The following is a 27,217-nucleotide window of genomic DNA, read 5'->3' as shown; positions in this document are numbered from 1 at the left end:
TGAGAGAAACTGTGACACCAAGTCTGTTCACTCACACTGCTCTGAGGAGGGAGCTTCTGGTTTGGAGAAGGCTTTTCAGATGACATTACAATTAGTGCTGTCAAAAGTGTCAAAACTCAGATCCTAATCGATACTAAAATTTATATCAAAACTAGATACTCATTTCAGCAAGTATCAATACTAAAAAAAAGTCCTAAATAAAGCTCTTTATCTAGCAATCTTCATGCAGTCCTACTGTGTGTAGTCCAACAGTGGTTCTCTTTTTCATTTTGATAGGGTCAGTTTTATTTATGCTCACTTACCCCTGATAGATAACTAACTACAAAAATGAAATACTATGTGGAACAACAATTATTGCTTTATTTATTCATATGGCCCAGTTCAGAGTATATAAAGGATAAGAACTGCCACTAAGGAAACAATGTACGGAGACCAGATGTCTCTATTTACCCGGGACAATCCCAGTTTTGAGCCTTGTGTCCCCTCTCCCAATGGGTTTATCAAGACCATTCATTTGTTCCAGTTTTATACAATAAATGTCCCAGGTGTCCCTATTTTTAACCAATCCGATACATGCCAACAGCAAAGCGAGGCATACATTGTATTTGTTGAGGTAAAATACAGAAAAGCGGCTTAAAAACGAGCAAAACACTAAGAAAATGTGACTATACTGACTCATGAATGGGCCGAGTGCAGAACAGTTTTCCTTAATTACGCACTATTCACAATTTTATTATTACCAACTACCACAACCGGGGGTGTCCCATTTTTTATTTTTTTTATCCTGTCACCCTATGTATGGTCCTTGCGTAATTTAAAATATCTTCCATATTGAATAGAAATCCCATAAGCCATCTGTGCGTCTGGAGCATGACCGACATTACGTGCATTACTTGTGAGGACCTTGGGAGCGCGCGTTGCCTCTTAGAATGACCCCCCTGGAGGTCATAGACAAACAAGCCCGAGTCTGGACCACTGCGGAGCCGGCGGATGCGCGCTCATTCCCGGACTCCTTGGAAGCCTCTGACCGCCGCCCCCCCGTGTTTCTCCCGTTTCCCTCCACCCTGACCGCTTTTGATCTCGCAGGTGCGCTTATTTACCTGCTCGTGGGGGCCCAAAAGAGGCGAAAATACTCCGGTTTGCCCCCCTTCTACTCCACATGCACAAATCTGGACTGTACCAACGCGCACTCAAAATGGGGGGATCCGATTGAGACGCTAATCTAGGTTTTACGCACAAATTGCTCGCACAGCCAAACATTTTACAACCCAAATTAACACAGCAACATCAGATTTTTATCCTTTTACGAAAATAATCAAAATAAACCACACATTTTACTTTGAAATTGATAAAATCTTCATAACACTGTTCGGTACCCCTACAACTCCAGCGCTTGCTTCTTCTCGTCTGCAGCTTGTGATTGACTGTTCCATATTTTCCCTCCGTGCAGAAATTTCCTCCTGGTGGAGAAAGGAGAAAAAACAACTCTTTGGAGCAGAGTGGAAGAGAAAGGAACCACGGCGTTGAGCAGCGTTTAACACAGAGAGGAGGCGGAGGAAAACGAATGAATTGAAGAAGCGACTGTGTTGGCAACGTTAGAAGAACAGTTTTGGGAACATAAAAAACAGCGAGCGCACTCCGGATTAGACTCGCGTTTTATTGAGTGATTTATCCACACAAAGGTAAGTTTACTATTTTTAATTATTTAAAAACTATTGCATATGCATTGCTCTGTCTTTAAATGCAGTACGCTTGTTGTCATTTTTGAATTTGGCACAAAAAAACCAAGTTGTTCGAGGGTTGATTTTGATCTAGTTCTTTATGTGCGTCTTTTTATCTGGTTTGCACGACTTAATCTCTTAGTGATTCTTGTCTGTTAAGAATTTATTCCAACCCAAGCAGTGTTCAGAGCAAAACTGCAATATAAGCCCCGCAGGATTTGAATATTAAAACATTGCTTCGGAACATAATACTTTAAAACGTCCCTAATTTGCGTGCTTCAAAGTGATTGTTTTCCTGACTGTGCGTGTTATATTGACGTGCACATGTGCGATCGCCAGCGGCTCTTTGTTCCCCCTCCTCTCCTCTCCCCTCTTCTCCTCTCTCCATACCATGACGATAACCGAGCTAGGCATGACAACTCATCTGCGCGTCTCAAATGCGACTATACTGACAGAATATAGGCCAGTATTGACACTAGCGTGAACTTGAATCGTGTATGCCCCCCTCCTCCCCTCCTCTGCCAGTCTCTCCCCTCTTTCTCCTCCTCTGGACAGCCTCGTGTTCTTGTATTTCGGCTGAAAGGGGTACGCTCTTCCTTTGTGGGCGCGCGCAAAGACTATGGAGACCTCCCCAAAGAATAGCGGCTTGAAGCTTATCAGTTGCATAGGACGGCTCTCGGTTAATTTCGCGAGAGTAACTTCTGAGTATTGGCAGTGTTGAGTTTCGGGTTATAAGCAGCGCTGTGGGGGGTTGTTTTGGATCTTGCGCGCTACGGGAGCGTCTCAAATGTGTGTCAATGTCAAATAGAGGTGTGTCCCTGGGTATGCGCTCTCTGGCCCCTGATTGGTTTGGCTCAAAACGCAACAGAATGCAACAAAGCGATGGAGAGAACGTATTTTCTGAAGCTGTCCCGAATGGATCAGCTCAGAGCGGAGAGGAGTGGGATGTTTTGGACTGAGGATCAAGGACACTACTGTAGCCTACTTACAACAAATGGCAAGGAAGCACTTTCTTTTAACAGGAACCTCTGAAATGCCAATGTCATTATATCTGAACAATAAACGTGAAGAGAGGAGCTCACTTGGCATTTCACTAACAAGAAGATTTCCTTGTGTTTTTTAGTGCTCTTTGGATGTCCAATTGCTTTATGTTGCTTTATTCTCTCTCGTTCCACTCTCAGTGGCAGTAAGGCATTGTAGCCACAGCTGCCCTGGGACAGACACCAGTCTGCCCTGAAATAATGATCTCTTGAACCACCAATGGCAAGATATGTGAAATGTCTTGCACAAAGACACAATGATAATATGCACTTTCTGGAGGTGGTGGTCATGTTTTCTCAGCTTTTGGTTTTCTATGGTCTAAACATGTGTAAGCATTTTAGTGCCACAGTTTGCTACTTTGAGATTTGGGGAAGCCTGACCTACTTCTGAGCAAAGTGCTGTTGCAAAGAAACTTCAGAGTTTTCTAAACTAATCCAAGAATCCCGTGTATTTATTTCACAACATGTTTTATGAAACCTCATTGAGATGGAATATTTTGGAGAACATTATAGTTTTAAAAAATGTCAGTCTCTGCAATTTGCCAATGTGACCATTGTGATTCAGAGTTTAGTTTAACTGAAATTACCTCATCCAAACAACATCTTGCTGCTGCTTATAAGCCCCCTCGTGCACGCTCCTCTCCCTCGTGCACACTTCTCCTGTCCCTCATGCACACTCTTCCTCTCTTGTGCACGCTCCTCTGTCATGCACAGTCTTCCTCTCTCGTGCATGAGAGAGGAGGAACGTGCTCCTCCTCCCTCGTGCACATTTCTCCTCTCCTTCATGCGTGCTCCTCCTCCCTCGTGCACATTTCTCCTCTCCTTCATGCGTGCTCCTCCTCCCTCGTGCACATTTCTCCTCTCCATGCGTACTCCTCTCCCTCGTGCACATTTCTCCTCTCCTTCATGCGTGCTCCTCCTCCCTCGTGCACATTTCTCCTCTCCTTCATGCGTACTCCTCCTCCCTCGTGCACATTTCTCCTCTCCTTCATGCGTACTCCTCCTCCCTCGTGCACTCTCCTCCCTCTCCCTTGTGCACACTCCTCGCTCATGCACACTTCTCCTCTACCTCGTGCACACTCTTCCTCTCCCTCGTGCACGCTCTTAAGTCACAGCACATTTGCAGAGTGGCAGCCTTACTGTTGCAGATAACACACTCCACACTTCAGAGAATGTCTTTTTTGAGTCCACATTGTTCCAGGATTCTGGGCCACAGAAATCACAGAAAAGGCACAAAGCAACACACATGTACACACACATGCACACACACATGCACACACACATGCACACACACATGCACACACACATGCACACACACATGCACACACACATGCACACACACATGCACACACACATGCACACACACATGCACACACACACGCAAACACACACACAACCACATGCAGAGGAGAGCTGTACAGGCCCCAGTGGACATGAGAGCCTTGTGTTCTTGTGTTCTTGTGAATGTGAGGTTGAGATGGTTGAAATCCAGCTGATGCTCTGAGCTGTGGCTGCTGTACTCTGCTCTATAGATTTATGTGTAAAAATAGTGTGATGCTGTAGGGAGAAAACAGAAGCATGTTTCACATTTTTTAATTTTTCAGTGGACTAAAATGTTGCCATGCAGAGATGGCAGAAGAAGTCACTTTGTGTAGAAAACATTTTATATACAGTTTTGATTCATTTAATAAAATGTATGATTTCAACAACTGTTAACGATTCTAATAAGCAGTCTGAATCATTTGTTTATATTATACTGGACTTTATTTAATCAAGACATCTTCAAGCTTTAGGTTTAGGTTAAATTTAGTAAAGATCTTATTCATGGGAATTTCTGAAATAGTAATTGTCATACTAATCAGTGATCAAAATCATTGTTAGCTGCAGTTCGACAATCTGACTGTACAATCAAAATCATGATTTAGACCGGTAATCCAACAGTGTTCACAATTGAATTTAAGTTCTTAATTTGAATGGGCATAATTGGCAACTCGCAAAGACAAATTTAATTAATATCATAATAAAACTGCTAAAGGTTGTTTTATAGTTCTGCATTGACTCAACGCACACTGTCATCGTCGTTTTTATTTATGGATCTGCGTACAGGTCTATGCACGGCGAAGTAATCACCGCCACAACGCTAGGAGGCCAGGATTTAAAGATGGCATTCTTGTATCCAAAATGAGGTGGCAAAACGGAGTACTGGAAGTGTATGTAGAGCAGTGGTAGAGAGGACCTTTCACAGCCCTTATGTCTGCGTCGCTTCCCCTTGCTGTCTGTGTCGGTTCGAGTCATAGTTACAAAAATTCGAAGGTGCAGGTGCACGCAGACGCTCTGTGGAGGGGGTTCAAGGCGACAAATACAATTTAATGCATGACCCTAAATTGATCTTAACGCTGTAGATTACATGTGTACAAACATGTTCTGTAATATGATTCTTGCATTAGTTTTTCAGTTCATTTCAGTCTTTTTTTGTCAATTCTTCTGGACGTGATTAAAATTGAAATGTGAACTTTGAACAAAATTCTATTATTAAAACATAAATTGCAAATACAACCTCAAAGCTTGTCTGAAAAAAAATTGCTATTTTTCCCAAATTGTTCAGCCCGGCTCCTTTCACTGTGAACCTCAGCTCCTAAAAGAACCACTTTCATCTGTTAACTTGCATTTTCCCATTAAGATCCCAGCTGCAGCTCAAAAATATAACAGTTCTGGAGTTGAGGGATTAATTTTTTGTTGATGTAAATGAGATTCTAAAAATGAGATTCCAGTGGTTAACAGCTGTTTTTAAAGGTGCTTTTCTGAATAAACATGAGTCTGACTCAGTGGAGCTATAGAGTCACTTCACTCTTGTTTTTGCAGAGGAGCGCTGATGTTTGACCTCATTTGGAGCAGACTTTAGTGCTGCTTTACTGAGCAATGTACAACCAGGCCTGACAGCGCCATATGTTCTACTGTTAAAAAAACAAAATACACTTTCTATAGTGGCTGATACTGTGTTTGTCTTTTTTCCTAATCTTTATTCTAATGCACCGACTATAGCAATACGCACTTAGCCTATACTCTAATGTCTACTGGCTACAAGGTTGGTCAAACAATGTTAGAGAACTGAATACATTAAAGGTGCACTATGCAACTTTTTCAGTGGATGTGTCCATTACCTGCTTGTTTCCATGGAGATGTTATTACTTTACCTGGAAATGTTTCACCGCATGGCATAAAAGGTCTTTTTATTGCCAAAAAATACCTTATTAAACATGCATTCTTACTGTGAGCAGGGTCACCTTTGCACAAATTTCACCTATAATTTGGCCTGTGTATGTCACCTTCCTGCCAAACTGTAGATGGAGCATTTTAATGCTATACTGTGAAACCTTCCAGGCAAAGCAGTAAAATTGCCATGGAGACAACACCCTTAATCAGAAAAGGTAAGCCCACCCAAATTCAATTCTTGCCCATGCGATCAAACCATTACCTAATACAGATGTACATTTAGCTCTATATTTGCTCACCCAAATTCAGTTGCCGTAGATGTCAACACCAGATGATCATAAGAGTTTTGATAATTATCATTTTCTATAGTCTCTAAAACAAATGCCAAAATAATTTTTTAAATAACAAAAACAATGATTATTCAGTTAAAAAAGTAAAAAAATGAATACAGTTTCATACTTTCTTCAATAATACATTTCGTTTGCACATATTCTCTATTTAAAAGCTTTCAGTCATTGTATTTCAACCTTTTTATAAAAGTTAAAAATCTCGCCTGACAAGTCCATTAATCAAAAAAAATGATCACTGATGCGTCAGTGAAAATAGTCATTAGTTGCAGCCCTAATCCCTTTTATACATCTTCTTTATCTTTTCTTCACCAATCTGGGCACTGTGTTACCATTGTGAAATTTAAAGCATTAGCAAAAACGTAATTAAAATAAGACTTGTATATTCTGCCCTTGTTGAGATTATCACTGGCACATTCTAACAGATAAAGTTGAGCAGGTCGGTCTCTAGAGAAAACTTCACTGGGTTTGTTTACATTGGGCTGAAATAGAGAGGAAGTAACTGCTCTAAACTAAACTTGGACTCAAAAATGTCACCTTCATGTAATCTTTCAGGACTAAAGCTCCACAATACAACTGTTTTACAATTTTACTCAGAATGGACTCTTCTGAGCTGTAAGCCATGTTATAATGTTACCTCCTCAAAAACATACACAGTGCTGTGTTTTGTTTCATTCACACATGTTTGAGCAATACTTTATTATTTGTCTGTCTACATCTCCACATGTGAAAATGCTCTGTTCCACCTTGTGATGTCATGAAGCAAGCGGGAGTTTTCAAGTTAACAGCTACAGTTGTTCTGTATAAATTAGGCAATTCCAATGCTGAAATTATCCAAATGATTCTAGAGAAGGTGTACCTGTATTACCACATGATGTCACAAGGTGGAATAGAGTGTTTTCTGTTTAAGACCTAACCCAAAATATGCAGGATTTGTGTGTTCAACGTGTAAATGAAGAAAAAAATTAAACATGTTTTGATGGGGGAACAACATTATACCTCTATAGCTCAGGAAGTGATGTAATATGGGCTCTTTAAAACACTGTGTCCAATTTTTGTATTGATATAGGCATATATTAACACAACTGTCAACATTTGATAACCACCTTCTTACTAAACTTACATAGAGATGCACCAATGTATCAGCCTTTATATTTATGCCAATACTGGGACATGGTTTACTCACAAAATGCACAGAATTCAGTCACACCTTTATTTTCATTTTTGAGCCTTATGACTTTTATGATCATTTCAGTTTGGTTTGCCAGTAGGTCCATTGGCTTTTAGTTGTTTTTGTTGATTAATTGGTTAATGGTGTCGATAGTCAAACAGAATCTATATTAATGGTCAGTATATGCGACAACAGCCGAAAAGGAGAAGCTGCTGTGTGAGTGAGTTTGCTGCAAATTTGGTATTGTTTGGTATTTGTGAAAAGGCAGATTTAAAGGTGCATTGTGTTACTTTTCTGGTGGAGGGTCTGTCAAATGCTTTTCTTCGTGGAGATGTTAATGCTTTGTCTGCTTCGTTTGTTTCACAGTATGGTATTAAACCTTTCTATCTTCATGGAGACCAAACCCCTTCAAATTACAGGTCAGATCTGTGGAAAGGCAACCCCGCTCACAGTCAGAATGTCTGTTTTTCTATGTATTTTTGATCTATAAAACCACCTGGAATTGTATAAATGTAAAGTAAAACTGTTTAATGTTTATTACTGTGGAACATTCTGGGCAGAGCAATGACATATCCGTAGAAACAAGCAAGTGACGGACCCCCAGTCAAAAAGTTACATAATGCATCTTTTAACTCATGATCTACAAGTTTAATTTGCCTTGATATAAATATATTATTTCCTAGTACTTTTTACTACACTCTCACTCTTTTTATGAGTTGCATTGTAAAGTTACAGATATTAGCCAACATCAGTAATCACATACTGAGGACTCACCTCAGAGAGCTGTTTTTAGATGATTACAAACTTGTTTTTGTTGCATGATTTGGCAACCCAAAGTGAAGTGCTCATATTGCTTATTTCTTTACATCATCAAAATTCTCATCAGTAAAATTGATACTCAATACTTGACTTCCAAGAGCACATAAAAGTATATGTTTAGAAAAAATTTACTATTTTAAAGGTGCAATGTGTAACTTTTTTGGGAGAGGATCTGTCACCTGCTTGTTTCTATGGACATGTCATTGCTCCGCCTGGAATGTTCCACAGTATGACATTAAACAAATGATAAATCACATTTATTCAATTGCAGGTGGTTTTGTACCTCTTAAAAATACCTAGAAAAAATGTTTTGGCTCCATGAAGATAGAAAAGTTTAATGCCATACCTTGAAACATTCCAGACAAACCATTAACATTTCCATGGAGAAAAGCGTTTTATGAATGCTTCACCAGAAAAGTTACACAATGCACCTTTAAGTGCATCGGATAAGGCCAAATGCTTAGTGCTGTATTGCTCCGGCCACTTTAGTATTTTTGTTCTGGATTATAACTTTCTCTGGTTCCATCTGTTGTTTCACCATCTGCGCAGGCAAAATTACAAGCTGATTTATTTCTCTGCTTTCGGCATTTGTGGTCAGAAACAGGGTTTTGTTCCAGTTTGCTACCAGAAAATATTGTTAAAACATGTTTATAATTGTGAGATGGGGCCAGTGCGTTCTCTAGGGTCTCCACTGGACTAGCCCCTTATTAAAGGTGCGCTGCGTAAATTTTCTCGTGGAGGTTATGCCATTCGCTTGGAGATGTTCTTGCTTTACCTAGATTGTTGTAAATTATGGCAGAAAGCACAGTCAAAAGCAAGTGGTGCCAGATCTGTGGAGAGGCAAGCCCATTCATAGTAAGATTGCATGTTTCTCAAGGCATTTTTGAGCAATACATCTAGTCAAATCTGACAAATTCTAGTTAGATGTGTGTTTAATACCATACTGTGGAACTTTCCAGGCAAAGTAATGACATCTCCATGGAAAAAGGCAAGTACCCTCCTTCAGAAAAGTTACGCAGGGTTAAAGAAACATTTAATTACCTGTAGAAATTGCTGTACTTTGCCAAACTATTTATTTAAAGCCTCCATGGTTGGACAGATGCAGTAAAAAACAAAATTAGTTTTGAAACCCGGTTGGGCCATAAAGGCAGATTATTACATCAATGGTGCTTTTCATCGCAGCGGGACAGTGGTATCCTTTGTAATGTTTAGCTGTTATGTGATTGGTCGACTCTGTGGGGTTTCAAATTCTTCATCACAGTTAAAAAATAAATCCTACACTTTCTACTTTGTGTGGGGTCCAGACTATCCTACAATCCTAAGAGATAAACATTGTCAAAGCTTCACAGTTAAACTTTTTTGAAAGAGGATACATCATCTACTTAATAAAATGTTGTTGCTTTGCCTGGAATGTTCTCAATTATGTTGTTAAACGTGTCTTATCTCCATGGAGACAAGCAGGTCTCTCACATAGGCTACATAAAATGTATCTTTTTTAATGAAGTAATTTCAGAAATACAGATATCGCAACATTTATTTTAAAGGTACACTATGTAATGTGTGAGGTCATCCAACTACTTGTTTAGAATATTCCACAGTAGGGGTGTGCAAAAATATTGAAATATATATATATTGTATTGTTTAATGTGATGATACAGTATCGATATTGCGAACTGTTGTATCAATATATCGCTAAGAGTATTTTTGGTATATATTACTAAATAATTTTGTTACAGCGCTATAGTTTTGTTGTTTAATGGAAAGAAACTCATTTATGTGACACATTTGACATTTTCACTGTTTTGATGATGAAAATGTAATCTTATATAAATGTAATCTTTTAGTATCACAACCATGATTTAGCCTTTATTTGTTACTGAACCATATCGTATCGAATTGAAATATATTCGCTCACTGTATTGGGATATGTATTGTATCGTGGTCTGTGTATTGAGGTATGGATCATGTCAGCAACTTCTGAATGATACCCAGCTCTATTCCACAGTATGGCATTAAATTTATCTCAGACTCCACAGAGATAAGCAGATGATGAAGTTACAGGTTAGGTCTGTTGGAAAGGCCCTGCTAGATTGTGTCCTTTTCTAGGTATAGTTTTGAGCAATAAAACACTCCAGTTCAACGACATAGGCCCACTGTGTAACATTCCATGCAGACAAATGACATCTCCATGGAGACAAGCAGTCACTGTACACTTCACTACAAGCGTCAGTGGCCAAGAACTCCTGAAGAGTCTATACATGAAGCCAAATTGTCTAAAGTTGCTACTGAGAATACTACGATAAAAATAAGCTCTTGGCTAGGTTCAGGCAGTATTTCTGAGCAACAGAAATATCGAGTACAGAAGTAAATGGCATACGGAACATTCCAGACAAAGCAATCGCAGCTGGTGGTAGACCCTCCACCAGAAAAGTTACCTAATGCAGCTTTACTATGCATAATATAGGACTTTTAAAGCAGCTATTCAAGGACCACTTCATCGGGGCATGTCTTGGGTGAGGTGTTCGTAGGCCTGTCACAATAATTATCATGTCACCTTATAGTTCAATATATGTTAGATGAAACAATAATTTAGGGGGGTCAGTATTTCTTCATTTCACTTCAAAATGTGTTAATGTGACAGGCCTAGATGTTGCTTAACTTAAACGTCTATGTACAATTCCCCCTGCGTGTGCTGTGGTGAGGTATCGACATTGGTTCCATTATCGCCTGTGACAGTTTGACCTTCTGCTCCACATTCACCCAAACATTTCACTACAGCCTTGGACACTAATGTACCAACCATCAATAATATCCGCTCAGTAATCTAAAAACAGTTGGACTGTATTACCAAATGCCAGATAATGCAGTTGTTTTTAAAGGCACACTGTGTAACTTTTCTGGTAGTGGTCCATCACTGGCTTGTCTTTATGGAGGTCATGCTTTGCTTAGATTGAATTTGGGTAATTTCAGACCTGAAACTGCCAATCTCTACTTAACTAAAGGTAAAAAAAATATATATCTGTTAACTTGAAAATTACCACTGACATCACAAGGCAGAACAGAGCATTTTGAGCTTTGGAGATGTAGACAGATAAATAATAAAAGGTTTCTCAAACATGTTAACGAAACAAAACACAACTCCAGGTCTGTTTTTGAGGAGATATAGGCCATTTATCTAATCTCTCATGTATTCAAGTCAAAAGCAACAAATTGTGATGAAGATATGTAAACCTCTGGACATTTCCCTATTGTTTTGGTTTCAGTCTCCTATCTTTTCACCTTTTGACTTGGCTAATATTGGCATTTAGCTGTGCAGTGTTTGCTAATCCATTAACCTCGTCCCTAAGGAACACTTCTTTTCAAGTGTCGACCTTGAAATGGTAAAACGTTAATCGATCCATCCAAATGTAAAGTGCATTTTCAGTCTTAAAGGGCCTGTACCGATTTAATTTTTCCCCACGTAGGCCTATTTGAGCAAATCTGTCTTGCCCCAGTATAGAATAAACCGCTCGTAGAATCAAATGAAGTCCTCTGTGTACAATCTGCATCCAATTATGAAGCGTTTTATTGTCTGATAATCCAGAGGCATGCTAACTGTTGATAGCTTTACTGTGATGACCAAATTCCGCTCTGGCCTCTGAAAATTGCACTCTCAAACTCATCGCTTTGAATAATTAGAATGCTCTGAATGCAAAAAGTAAACGAGGATTAACTTTGCACCACTGCAAACCGTTTAAAATGAAGTAGTTCTGTTTTTACGCTTTTAAAAGACCGTAAAAATCAGGTAGAGCACATTTCAGCCGTCGCTGTTCCAAGTCATTCTTGTGAAATTACTGTCTGAAGCCTCTATAGCCTTTAGGTTTAAAAATAGTTTGTGTTGAAGGGCTGACAAATGCCTTTTTTTGCTGCCAACTGGGCCAGTAAACAACTATAATTAGACAATAGCAATTATAAGAGGGGTGTGTGAGGACATCAAGGGACAATGTAGATTAAACTGCATGGCTACAGGTTGTTTTGAAAGACATTTGGGGAGAAAAAAGAAAAAGTAGCCTATGTGAGGATTATGATGGTAGAAATGTATGTTGTTATTGATAAAAAAAAAAAAAAAACATTTCACAAATACAGATATCACAATATTTAATTTTAAAGGTACACTATGTACATTTTTGATTGAGGGATTGCCAACTGTTTGTCTGGAATGTTCCACAGTGTGCCATTAAAATCATCTCAAACTCTATGGAGACGATGATGCAACCATAACCATAAGTAAGTTAAGATATATATTAGGTCTGTGGAGAGGCAGTAGGTAGTTTTGAGCAATAAAACACTTCAGTTCAGTGCCATAAGCACACTGTGAAACATTCCGTGCAGGAACATTTATGACATCGCCATGGAGACAAGCAGGTGCTGTGCCCTATACTACAAACATTAGAGGCCAAGAACTCCTGAAGAGTCTACGCATGAAGTCAAATTGTCTAAAGTTGCGACTCAGAATGCTGCTCTGGCTAAAATAAAAAAAGCTCTTGGCTGGTTTAATGTCATGCCCTGCTCGTAAATTATTTATATATTTAAAAAAACACTATTCAGACATTACAGCGTGCATATTGTTGTAAGTTGTTGCAGTTATATTTTTGTGGTTATTTCTTCAGACTTGGTTGTCAACATTGGTCCTCTGTTCTTGTCAGTGTTGGGAAGGTTACTTTTAAAATGTAATCCCCTACAGATTACAGATTACACACACCAAAATGTAGTTTGTAACGTAATCCATTAAATTACTTAAAGTGAGTAACGTAATCTGAATTCTTTGGATTACTTGATATTGTCATGCTTTTTAGTTTAGTTCTGGCTTTAGTCCTGGTTTAGTCCTAGTTTAGTTCTAGTTTTAGTCCTGGTTTAGTCCTAGTTTAGTTCTAGTTTAGTCCTAGTTTAGTTTTGATTTTAGTCCTGGTTAAGTCCTAGTTTAGTCCTAGTTCAGTTCTGGTTTAGTCCTAGTTTAATTTTGTTTTAGTCCTGGTTTAGTCCTAGTTTAGTTCTAGTTTAGTCCTAGTTTAGTTTTGATTTTAGTCCTGGTTTAGTCCTAGTTTAGTTCTAGTTTAGTCCTAGTTTAGTTCCTGGTTTAGTCCTAGTTTAGTTCTAGTTTAGTCCTAGTTTAGTTCTGGCTTTAGTTCTGGTTTAGTCCTAGTTTAGTCCTGGTTTTAGTCCTGGTTTATCCCAAAATGTGAAAACTGAAAATTACCGCCCTGTAATCCATTTATTTCAACAAAGTAACTGTAATCTAATTACCACTCACTGAAACAGTAACTGTAACCGAATACAGTTACTCATAATTTGTACTCTGATTACGTAACTTTGGTACATGTAATCTGTTACTCCCCAACACTGGTTCTTGTTATGAACTGTCATCTTGAGTCTCTTCTTTCCTCTAGCGTAGCCTCTTTTTTGAGTTGGCTCGTCGGCTCCAGGTCCATCACCAGAGCGCCGTCTGTCATTAACACTGGCTAACACTACACTAACTACTAGTAGCACGCATCTCTCATCTGCTCTGTTGACGCTGGATTTGTTCTTCCTGTTTCCTAAACAAACAAACAAACATGAGTGAGGCCAAATGAAAGCGCTAAAACAAACCTGGACGTGTGTTTTCACAGCTCAGAGCAAATACAGAGGAAGACTGAAACAGATGGAGAAGTTTTATCGGGAAATATGGGTCAAATGGAAGAAAACTAAAAAATCTCTTGAGTCTTGAGTCTACTTTTCCTTCTTGTTACTGATTTAATTGTCAGATGTTTTGCTCAGAAATGTGCTAAAACCTCATCAGGATTACCCCCCCAAAATTGTCTATCGAGATTAGAGGTGTTGCAATATGAAATCTAAGTTATAATTGAGAGAAGATGATGTTATGTTGAATTATTCATGATTATTGAATTCCGTATGATTCAAAATGGTCTTTTTCAAGCTTTTAGTCATGTTATTTTCCTAATTAAACATAGTTGGAGTTGTATTTTGGTTCATTCACCTTTGCTTCTTTAATCCACAGTTGTCTTTTTAAAGTAGTGTATTCAAATATGTTTTGTTTGCATTTTGCCCAAATTGTTGTGTCATAGGTAAAAAAAAATCTGGACAAATCCTGTTTAGTTTTTAAGACCATAAACCATAACCGGACTCATTTTACAGTCAAATTGTGTTCACAGTGCTTTGTGAATTCTAGGCTGACAACATGTTTTTACTTTTTTATTGTTCTTTCCTGTTGTTGCCTGCTGCAGTGGAGTATAGATTGGATTGAAATTATTTCTTTTTGCATATACAATTTACACTATTCTGTTTTAGTTCCTACAGTAAAAGTAATAAAGTACTGTACTGTAAAATTTTAGGTATTCGTATTTTACTTAAGTGGATACTTTTTACTTTGACTTCACTACATTTGAGAGCATGTATCTGTACTTCCTACTCCACTACATTTGGTCTAAGGTATTTTCTATTATAGTCGGAGACCTGCTGAAAAGGCTGAGGGTTTATTTTTAACATGTTTGTAGTTTGAACAAACAAAAGAAAAACAGCGGGGGGGAAAAAAGATCAATTCAGTTTTTTCTGTTGACCAAAATTCAGCACAAATCTTTACCAAAATCAGAAAATTTGTAACTTTGTTAGACCTCAAAAGATATTTTCATGAGATCCTTTTACTTTTCTTGAGTATATTTTTGCTCCCGTATTTGTACTTTTACTTAAGTAACAAAAGTGAGTACTTCTTCTACCACTTATCTTGAATAATCTTGACATCTCTAGATAGACATTTCTAACAATCACCCCCATTCAGTCCTTGCATTCTTGTGTTGGATATTTTTGAAATGTCATGACTCCCAAAAATAGTGAAAGACATTTTGCAATATCCTGTTTACTCGAGTACGTGTCTAATTTCATTCTCAAATCTCGATGTCATCAGAGAAACCCATGCACATTTGTGAATGAAAGGCATTGAGCCACAACCACCTCCTCTGACTGTCTCCAAATAAACATATCGACTAAATCAACTCAACTGTTTACTGTCAATGGAGAAATCCCTGCCCACAATGCATTGGAAGAACTCCTGTATTTAAAACAGGCTGTTAAAATATCCAAAATGTGTGTGTAACTGGAGATTTGTGGTTTTAATTTGGTCAGGCTGGCTATTTTAGGGTAGCTATAGCGTCACAAGTATTCAGGCATTTGTAACATGAGCTCCGGTGTATTTTTATCTTGCAGTGAACTAAGAAGCACCTGATCCAAAACAGTTGTGAGGAGGTCGAGTGTGTCTACATCAAGGCTTCGAGAAATGCAGTGACTCAATGTTAAGATAAATCTATAGAATAGCATAAATAACACACGTAGCCTACGAACTGAGGTGGGCAATATGTCATTAAAAAATATAGATTTCCTTGAGTAACAGTATTATAAAATGCCATATAAGAACATTAAAAATTCAATACTAATACTGCAGGTGACAATGCCAAGCAAAGTTACAGGTCAGATCTGTGGAGAGGTGACCCTGCATCCATCAGATTTCATCTTGTTAACAATAAAAACATCTGTGACTTTAGTGGCACACTGTTGAACATTCCAGGTGAAGCAGTAACATCTCCACTGAAACAAGCTGGTGTCAGACTACCCACCAGAAAAGTTACATAGTGCACCTTTAATTAACCAATAAGATGAGGGGGCAAAAAACTTTTTTTTCTGTATATTTGAGGTCTGGCCTTTAGCGTAGCAATGAATAAGTCATGGCCCTTCTGTGAGCCCCTCTGTGCCATGCTGGTCCAAAACATAACATAACACATATTTACAAAGCTTACAAACCTGTAAAGCCTTTAATATGAAGCTCAATACGTAACATTTTACCCCAAAAAAGACTAAAATAAAAGCATTTTGGTTGTTTTCTGAAAAACAGGAAGACATGTCCCTGCTGTGAGTGGGCTTGCATCACCTCAAACCTGACTCTTATTTGGCCCTTGTCTCCATGGAAATATTGCTCCATTAGTTTTAGTATGGAACATATTTATATCTCAATAGAGAATGTTCCGATGTATGGTTTTAACTTTCAGTTTCTTTGAAATCATGCAGTCGGCTCTCCACCTCCTGGAAGCTGTAAAAAGGTGGGGATTTTATTGATAGGCTATGTATTTACCATAAAATTCTGAGAAACTGGTGATAAGTTTGGAGTCAACAACAAGGAGCAGTGCCTTACAGTTTAACACACCAACACGGTCACAAGTACAAGAAAGTTACGATTTGTTTCTTTCATATTTAAGTAAACATGTCCTTTAGACGCTGCTGAAGATGACCCAAATGTGTTAAAATATGCGTTACTCCATCCAAGTTTCTGTGGTGTTTTTCGTACACAACCGGAGTATTCCTGTGTTATGTAACCTTAAATGTTGGGCAATACATCCTCATGGTTTAGAAGAGAGGTGAGGTAGGGCTTAATGATAAAAACAAAACAAAAAAAACAACCAAACAAAAAAAAAACAATTAAAGAGAATTTTCTGAGCATTGCGTTTAGATTAGCAATTTATATTTTAATAATAGGATTCTGTTCAAAGTTCACATTTTAAACGCGCCCAGAAGAATTGACAAAAAGACCGAAATATGAACTCGTGTTGTCATGATACTAAAATTTCAAACTCATTTTCAATATTAAGGAATAGATGAGATACTCAGTACTGATTCTGATACCGTGATGACTATATAAACCAACTTTCTTTAGACAATAGAATGTGATTTTCAACACTAAATCATAGTGCTTTTTTATATTCCCATGTGGCCTCATATCTGTGTAATCCCTCAGTGGTCCAGGTAGGTTCCGTAGTGGTCCATGGGCGTATACTAGTTTATATGCTCTTATACTTATTCTGATACAGCTCAAGATCATTAAAACTGTTCAAAATTCTGTCCTGTAAATGCACTTTTTTTGTATTGATATCTGCTCAAATTAGTTTTAGTATCGATTAGTATTTTATTCTGACAAACTAATACAAAAGATCCACATTTCAGAAAACGTTAGCCGCTTTGCGATTTGCTAATTCTGTCTATAGAAACTGTGATTTTGATTGCGATTAAACCTGCAGCCCTACTGTGAAGAGTCCATAGAAACAGGAGGAATGCCGTGTCTGACCTAGTACATGCGATTGGAGCATGTTTGGTACTGTACATTCTGGAGGCTCTGGCATGCATCTCCTAGCAACAGACCACAATGGAAGAAAAGGAGAGGGACACGGGCAGATAAATATGGAACAGGAGAGAGGGAGGAGGGAGGAGAGAGGGAAAGAAAGAAGAGAGAGGAGGGGGAGATTGGAAGAGAGTGGCGAAACAAGAGGCTGGTTAAATGAAGTGTTCACTGCTGTGTTTTACTGTAATGACTTGTTTTATTTTAATTGCATTATGTAATATATATATAGGCTCTTATAATGATTTACATGTTTTCCACAGACTACAAAGCTTATCTAATTGGTTGTCTAATTTCATCTAATTCAGTTTTCAACAGAAACTATATTTGTTCAAAATTACAGAAATCCCAACACAACATTGGACTTTTGTTATTGTCTCAATGCTGATATTATTGCTTTGCTCGGAATATTCCACAGTATGGCATCAAGCATATCTTTCTCCATGGAGACAAACAAGATGATGGCACCAGGTCATGTTACGGTGTCAGATCTATGGAGACTGAGAGGAGAATCTTTTCAGAGTAAGACTGCAAGTTTTTCAGGGGATTTTTTTCGAGCAACAAAAACATCTGTAATCAAATACATGCAAAGATCAGTGTCATACTGAGAAACATTTCAGGCAGAACTATCTCCATGGAGAGAGCAACACTGGGGAAATCACCACCACAAAAGTTGCATTGTGTAGCTGTAACTGGCTAACTATTGTTTAACTTTCAAAGTTGAGTTGTAAAAAATATTGAAAATTTCTAACTCACTCAAGACTAAAACTAGATTTCCATATGATTTAATTTTGATTAATACTAAAAAACCTCACACCAACTGGACAGACATGAACTTTATCTGAATAGTTTTAGAATTATCTTGAGCAGCATCAGAACAAGTATAAGAGCACATATACCTGTATGACTGAGGGATTGCACAGATGTAAACCAAAATATCATGATATTGTATCATCAGAGTTCTCACAGTAATATCGTGGACCATCACAATATATCAAATCACAAGTCTCGTTGCTTAAATTAAGAGTTATGGTGCAGCAATAGCTAAAAAAACAGAGGGAACTACATAGACCATGATCCTTTGCTCCATTTCAGTGCAGACTACATGAAGAAATAACAGTTCTAAGCACTTTTAAGTCTTAGTTCTTTGGATTAAGTCTTGTCAAGGCATTTTAAGAGGAAAAGTAGCAGATTAACAGTTTTGTTAGCCTCCACAAAATATCACAATAAATATCTTACTCTGAGATGTATATCGTGAAAATATCATACAAAGAGATTTGGATATTGTTACATCCCTAATCGTGAGCCTCCCCACCATATCTTGAGCTTTCCCACGATATTGCAGTAAATATTGTACCGTGAGGTTCATACCGTGACGATATCGTATTGTGAGACTTGGATATCGTTACACCCCTAGTAAGACGTCATATTAGTATAACAGAAACTACCAGGATTTAATGTTGAAAAATTCATTTTAATAAAGATACTGATTTCAGGATTGAAATCAGTATCGTGTCCATTCTAAATGCAGTTTGACATTTTTGTATCGTGACACTAGGGTGACGAGCAAATAAGAAATACCTTTTGACAGTTCAACACTCACATAAGAGAAGAGCAATATTTATGATTTAGAATGAGACTTGATACCATTTGCTGCACACTTCTACATGAGATTCCACATCCAGCTGCTTATTGCGGTCTACAGTACTTTGGATAGACATGGCATTGTGAGTGGACATCTTGATCAAATGAGTTCATTATAAAACAGTGTTCCTTCAGTCCACACCTGGTGATGGTAGCCACAACTGCCCTGGGACAGACTAGCGCCATCAGCTGCTCCAACCACCACTAACCACACCGTAGATCACATATTAGTGCATTCACAGGCAAGGTGGGTGTAGATCTGTCACAATAATCACTGCATTGAACTTGAAAGCTGCAACTGGGAAATGTTTTATTTTTTGGCTAGTTGGTAAGATTTGAGTCATAAAAGATTGAATTACTAACATCTATGACAAAAGGAAGAAGCAAACTAAGTACTTAAGTGTTTCAGTCTGCTATTTATTTATTGCAGCTCATAATTTTTTTACAATATTGTACATTTAGAAGAGTTTTTGTGGTTTAAATCTGCTCTTGGGTTTTGTGTCAGTGGCAAAATTTTGTTTCAGTATTATCGCTTATCATCTATATTTACTTTATAAATATATAGCACTTCAAAATGTGTTATGACAGGCCGAGGTGGGTAACTTGTCTTGCCCAAGGACACAATGACACGATGACAACATTCAGTGCTCCAAAAAGAGATGGAACCGCCAAACCACAGAGCTACTGCACTCACCAAATGAATTCTTGATCTTTTAAAGAAATATATTGCATCTCATTTTTCCATTATTTGCATTGGACAGAAATATTTCAGTGGGTAAGGGTGACAAAATATGAATCCCAACATTTTGTTGTTGTTTGTTTTTCTTTATACCTCCCTACTGATCAATTACATCATTTTTTATGTTTATTTCTATTCTATTTCTTCTATAGTCTGAAGGTCGGCCTTTGCACGCTCCTTCAATACTTGAGTCAATAGAAGTCATGTGTTGCTGCTCAGATCTGCTGAATTGATTATACTTTGTCTCTACGGTTAATTAGTTGTTCTTTGCTGTATGACATCCTGTTATCGACCACCGAGGAGGTCACATGTTTTGAAGTAGTAAACATTGTATTTGGACAAAAGGGGACATTGTAATAGATATATTATTGATGAAGGCACAGAAAATGCATGAAATGAAAGCATGTGGCAACTTGTGCCATTTAAATTTACAGTAACAATATTATAAACAAAAAAATGCAGTAGAATAGGGTCGCATGATTTCAGGGAAAAACTAATTGCTAATCCAGACTGAGATCTCTTTGCATTTGCGACGGAGGAAGTGGTGACCAAACAGAGCCATCCAATCAAGTATGTTTATTTTGGTGATGCAGATTTGTGTGTGTGAAATCAGCCTCATAAACATGGATTCTTATTTCTTCAAGCAGGCTCATCCCTCCGCAGATCTGACCTGTAATTTGACCTGCTTGTGCTTTACTTGTTTTCTTCTACGGTGATTAGAACATTTCAGACAAAACAATAATTTCTGCATGAAGACCAACATGTTGCAGGTGAATGTCCCGTGGTGGACCTTTAATGTCCTATACACTCTTTGTTTACATTATTCTTGGCATTTTCTCCTTGACGCTTCCATTTCAAATCAACATTTTCTGAACTGCTTTAAGATTTTCTCATGATCAAAGTTTTGATTGGGCTCTGTCTGAGTGGGCTCCTGAGGCAGTAGTTGTCTCTTCGTTCTGAATAGAAAAGGTTGAGTGGGCTTTGGCTCTGGTGCGGTCTGTAGACAAGTGGAGAGGGAAAAGAGGCTTCAAGAGAATTTAGTGTTTTTCAAAAGTCAAGGTTAAAACGTGCACTCAAATATTTGCAGCCCTGGCAAATATGAGAAACTAGTGTTATCAAACAGTCTTACTAAAGGAACATATGTAACTTTCTGGAAATGGCACGACACCTGATGATTCCACGGAAACAGAAAGTTAAGACCACACTATGGAACATTCCCCATGAAGATATCAGTTTCATGCCACGCTATGGAATACTAAAGCCAACTGAGCAACATTCCCATGGAGACAAGGGACAAATAAGAGTCAGGTTTGTGGGGGATGCAAGCCTGTCATAGTCAGGGTGCATGTTTGTCTAAAAGGTACACACTGTGGCTTTAAAGATGGACTTTGTAACTATTTTTCCATGGAGATGTTACTGCTTTGCCTGGAATATTCCTCAGTATGGCATTAAACATATTCAGTTGTTTTTAATGCTGAAAAAATACCACAAAAACAAGCATTCTTACTATTTATATAACGCAAAATTGGCTCTTGTGAGCTTTAAGCCATGTTATAATGCTGTTACCTACTCAAAAACATAGATTGGAGTTGTGTTTTGTTTCATGTGCAGATCCTTCACCAGAAAAGTTCCATAGTGGATTTCTAAATACACTTGTCACCCCTGCAGTGCCCTTCGTGCCCTCATAGTGTTGGTGCGTCTGGTTTTGGATTGGTGCCAGGGGACTTGGACTGCAGAGGGCGAGATAAAGAGACTGCTGTATAGTCCCCGATAACAGTTCATACCGTTAACTGATGATTACAAAACACAGCTTAAATATGTTCACAACTGCAAATTCTTCTCATGTTTTCAAGAAGCAATCTTCAAATGAGCTGAGTCAAGAATTATTTAATTTAAAAAATTTACAACATCGTGATGCAGTGAAAAGTCTGGCAAATACACGTATATATTGGACACATGTTTGCACATATTTGCTCTATGGATATGTTATTACTTTTCCTCATATGCTTTACACGGTGGTTATAACTTGGGTATAAATGTAAAAAAATATGTGTTTAATGCCATACTGTGGAACATTCCAGGCAAAGCAATCACATGGAGACAAGTTGTAGGCAAACCAGTGGTCCATTGTTATTCCTCACTTACTTTATGCATTCAGATCATCCTAATTATTCACTGGCAAGAGTCCAGAGTATACATCACGGTACAGTTAACAACAACTAGCATGCTTACATGCTCTTCCTGATTTTAATAACATGCTTTATAACTAGATGCTGACAGTACACAGCAGTGTTATTTTGACCTCCAGAGCTGCTTATACAATGTCTGTACTAGAGCCCGACCGATATATCGGTTGGCCGATATTATCGGCTGATATGGGTAACTTTAGGCATATCGGCTATCGGCCGACAGATAAATGTCCTAATATGTGGCTCCACATCAGTATTTATCTACGGAGTCATTTGTCTGTGTGTGTCCGTACTGTCCCTGAACTCACCACAGAGTCGCGTCACTTACGTGTGTTTGTTTACACCTGCAGACATAGATCCAAACACTGAGATTATTTTCTTTTTACGGACAATCGGTTTGAGTCTGGATTAAAAGGACATTTATTAGTGCAGATTTGTGATGTGAGGAGGAGCCTGTATGAGCGGTGAGTGTTGGAAATATGTCGACTCTGAAGCTAGTTTTTGTCATTTGTTATGGGTTAGCTGCTGTAGCTCCCGCACATAAACAGACTGTTTTCTATTGGTCTGTTCTAAAGTGACTATATTGGCCGTATATTTGCTACTGGACCTGCACTGATATGTAAATGAGCTGTGAATAGACGTGTGAATTATGACATTTGCGCATATAATTAATTACCGCGGCGCGCACGTATTTACGGCTAAAGGCTAATAGCGCTACTTTCTTTACTAGTTATGGGTCCGTCGCGAACGAAATGACTCTTAGAACCGGCTCTTTCAAGGGAACGACGGGAGCCTGATCCTTATTGGGAGCCGTGTTTTCTCTTTCTCTCACTTTTTTTCTCTTCACGCCGCGTGCAGACTCGTGGTAGTTTGACAGCGGCAGCGGCTAAAAACGAAACTTTGAGAAATTTGCGTGTACGTAGGATTAAAAAAAAAAAAAAAAAAAAAAAAAAAACGAGCATATTTGACTGTAGTTTAGCATAAAATAAATAAGTCCCGGTTTAGTCCTTTTTCAGTCCTGCTTTAGACCTGGTTCAGTCCTGATTCAGTCCTGCTTTAGACGTGCTTTAGACCTGCTTGCAACAAAACAATCTGAAGAGCCGCTTGGGAGCCAAAAGAACCAGCAGCTTTTAGTAAGCCGAGCCAAAAGACCCGGTTCTCTAAAAAGAACTGGAATACCCATCACTAGTGTCTAGAATGTGATGCAAAAATGCCATTAAGTCAACCTAGTGTCTGTAAATATGATGTAAAGAGGCAGAATAACAATAAATGTTGCCTAAATAAACCCAATTTAAAATCCACCAGAGCCAAACCTAAGTTTTTTAAACAATTCAACATTTACAGTGAATTTTTACATCACTAAATATATATTGGTGATTATATCGGCTATCGGCAGCTCCAACTTCCATTATATTGGTTTCATATCGGCCACAGCAAAATCCATATCGGTCGGGCTCTAGTCTGTACTGGGACAAGATAAATTTTGCTCAAATACATGGGAAAATAAGCCTCTTTTGAAAATACAAAAATGTGCTATGTCATATCTTACCTCTGACAGCCTCAGCAGTTCCTGTATACCTGTACGTAGCTTTATGCAGTTACAGTGGTTGAATCTGCAGAATCATTGGTTGAAAGTTTGACCCTATCTTAAAAATGGCATTAAGTTTCTTGGTGGTGTCGTGACTGAGCCAAAACCTGGTAATTATAAACCAGGTGACAGGATCATTATGGACCTGCAGGGGAGGAGAGAGCAATGCAGTTTTAGCTGAGGGCAGACAGAGACTTAAACTAGTATAGACAGAAGTGAAATTTTCCTGAATAGCTTTAGGATGATCCTGAGCTGTATCAGGTATAAGAGCACATAGACTAGTATATGCTCATGAAGTACTATGGAAACTACTAAAACAACTGAGCAATTACACAGATATAAGGCCCCATAGTAGTATAGAAGAAAGTACTTTAATATAATGTTAAAAATCACCCTCTATTGTCTAAATAAAGGCTGTTTTTCTGTTATCATGGTGGTATCAGAATACAATATATTTCTTATTACTGACATTTTTGTATCCTGACAATACTAATATATGAACAAGGAATCTTTCATTAATGTCCAATTAATCAAATTTTAATAGCATGTGGTTTGGAGCAGAGTGGAGCAATATTAACAAATGAGATGTTACTGCTTTAACTGGAATGTTCATACCTTGAAAAAAATACTTTCTTTCTTACTCTTACTCTCTTTATGGCTCTGACCTGGAACTTGGCCCGCTGGCTCTCCCTGCTCATCTCTTATGACTTTAAAGCCATTCTGTGCAACTATGTGAGTTATTATCAAGGTAAATGATCTTAAATGATCTTAAATGGTCTATTAATATTAATATTTATACCATTTGCAGGGAGTAATTTGCTCATGATCTTTTATTCTCTCCTGGGGTCAAATGAACTGACTATCTGAAGAAAAGAAAAAAACGTTCAAAAATTGCAGAGGCTTCAGACAAAAGCTCTCAAAGAATGACGCCCCGCAGAAATAGACTCTCAGATGAGAAGTCAGAGCCGTGACGAGACACAGGAAGGGAGAAAGAACTATTGAAATGGGGCTGACCAATATGAGAAAAATTCTTGTAGTAGTACAGGAGGTAATCTTCTGTCTATATAAGCCTGAAATCTGCTTGAGAGATTTGTGTAGTTATAAGAGGCACATGCTGCAAATGAAGCTACAAAAGAACAGTTCATTTTGGGTTTTCATCTTAACCTTATCAAAACAGTTTTGAGTATAGTGATCGATCGGTTATAGTCCTTATTTTGAATTCCTTTTTTGATGTAAATACAAAAAAAAATAAATAAATCTGATTTATAAACTGTAAATTTTGTTGTTCAGTTGTGCCATAGATAAACAGGAAAGTGAGCATGGAGACGTTTCCAGCTCCATCGACTCTGGCTCCAATTGACTTTACGTTGAAAAACTGTCACCCCTCTCTTTGTAACTGCTGCACTGAGCCTCGTCATTTTGGTCTTAAAATGTTCACATTAACCCGCTCTACCTGATCCTGGTGTTTTTATTTCCCTATTTTGTCCATGAATAAATACGCTCCAAATTCGCTCCTATAACTGCAAGCCTGCTGAGCTTCATTTGACTGGACCTAAATGCTTTGTGTGATGGCACACTGCCTTATTCCACTTCTTTATACAGTCTATGTTGTGCTAAAAGCGACTACTCAGATTGCAATTTTGATTTAATTAAGATATGTTACAGCCCTGTTGAGTTTCTAAGGGTGGGTTCATGCTCGCACACAAAACATATAAAAATTAAGACTAAACTTGGACTAAACTAGGAACAAAACCTGGGCTTGACCATGAATGAATCAGGATTGGGCAATATCGCAAGAAATAATCGTGATTTTCCTGTATTGATTGATAACAAAGTTCAGTTTATATATTATTTAGTTAAAAAATAACTATTATTTGTATTATTAGCTTTTTATAAACAAAACACTAATTTGTGCAATTTATTTCTCCAAAGTCTGAACTCTGCTCCAAATCAAATACTTTTACTGACAGTGGACTGGCTGTAAACCCAAATTGATTATTGATGATTGATTAAAATAATCTGAATATCAATTTGATTAAAATGTAATGACTAGTATAGTCCTAACTCTGCCTTTAGTACTAGATGTTATGTCTCCTGTCCCCTGGTGCCCCCTCTGTCTGCACATACCCCCGTCCTCCTCTTGGATACTTTAGACGGGCCTATTTGGTCTGATACACGACCAGCATTCCTCACAGGTTTAACATTTAGAGACGAGCTTTGTTACGACACTATGGGAAACTGTAGCTCTTTTTAAATAAAGGTCGTCTTGGCTTGTGATGCTAACGCTTGCTAATTTAACATGGTGGATGGGGCTTTTGGGTTAGTGATACCACACAAAAACAATTGTCAGTAGTTCTTTTATTTTCCTTAATTATTTTGTGCAAATTTGTTGCTATTGGTGAGTATGCAGTGAATAGACACAGGTCAGTGTATGTTTTTGTATGGCTAGTTGGCTAAAGCTGAAGCCTTTTAAATTGTGGGTTGAAAGAAATACTCATGTCTTTACTTTGTCATTTTTGTTATTTCTTCCAAAAAAGATAAAATAAGACTTCAACAAAAATGAAATACAAAGTACAGTTAAAAATTCAAGATCACCTAACTTGAAATTTAGAATTTTTGTGTTGTTTTCATGACAATTGTGAAGTGTCGTGCCAGGATACCTTTTTTGTCATTTTTCAGACACTCCCTCAACCTCCTAAGCCTTAAAAATATATATCACAACTAGGGATGTAACAATAACTGAAATATCGTGATATCGTATCATCAGAGTTCTTGCAATAATATCGTGGACCATCACAATATATCAAATCACAAGTCTCTTTGCTTAAATTAAGAGTTATGGTGCAGCAATAGCTAAAAAAAGACAGAGGGAACTACATAGACCATGAGCCTTTGCTCTGTTTCAGTGCAGACTACTAGAAGAAATGACAGTTCTAAGCACTTTTGAGTCTTAGTTCTTTGGATTAAGTCTTGTCAAGGCATTTTAAGAGGAAAAAGTAGAATATTATCCTCCTCAAAATATCACAATAAATATTGTACCGTGAGATGTATTTTGTGAAATTATCGTACAGAGAGATTTGGATATTGTTACATTCCTAATCGTGAGCCTCCCCACCATGTTGTGAACTTTCCAACGATATCACAAAAAATATTATTATATATTCACACTGACGACATTGTATCGTGAGACTTGGCTCTCATTACACCCCTAATCACAATTTACTGAGGTATACGACTTATTCTTATGGTGAATCTACAGGCTTGTTCACAGCTGATAAAGTGTTTTTAACAGTTATTTTGACCTCGGCCTATGTGTGAATTTGAAATGAAACGTTGAAAGGAGCTGTATTTGTTACATTTATAGCCACGATGTTCTATTTTTATTAATGGTCTGTGGTTATTGTATTTGGATTACAAGGATTTATATGGACTAGAGAAGAAAGGAGAAATTAGATCCTAAAATGTGACGTAGGCCAACAATTTACTTAGTCAACTACAGTCTTAAGTAGCAGACCCTCCACCTCAGAAGTTACAATGTTGCTTTAAGTATTGG

At 37.9% G+C, this 27,217-nt stretch overlaps 1 protein-coding gene across 1 annotated transcript in view; it reads left to right on the top strand.

The window, feature by feature from the left end:
- Positions 1–1,420: 1,420 nt before the first annotated feature.
- The window catches only part of ndrg2 (NDRG family member 2), a 47,698-nt gene continuing 21,901 nt past the window's right edge, over positions 1,421–27,217 (top strand). Inside the window, exon 1 of the mRNA XM_020937808.2 lies at positions 1,421–1,682. The gene's annotated coding sequence lies outside the window, so the exon portion shown is untranslated. The remainder of the gene's footprint in view (positions 1,683–27,217) is intronic.

This window comes from Boleophthalmus pectinirostris, unplaced genomic scaffold, assembly GCF_026225935.1.
Source record: "Boleophthalmus pectinirostris isolate CB_2022bp ecotype Guang Dong unplaced genomic scaffold, ASM2622593v1 HiC_scaffold_20, whole genome shotgun sequence".
In the NCBI taxonomy this organism is placed as follows: domain Eukaryota; kingdom Metazoa; phylum Chordata; class Actinopteri; order Gobiiformes; family Gobiidae; genus Boleophthalmus; species Boleophthalmus pectinirostris.
Note: the sequence above shows the minus strand (reverse complement) of the source record. Positions and strands in the feature narration are given on the sequence as shown.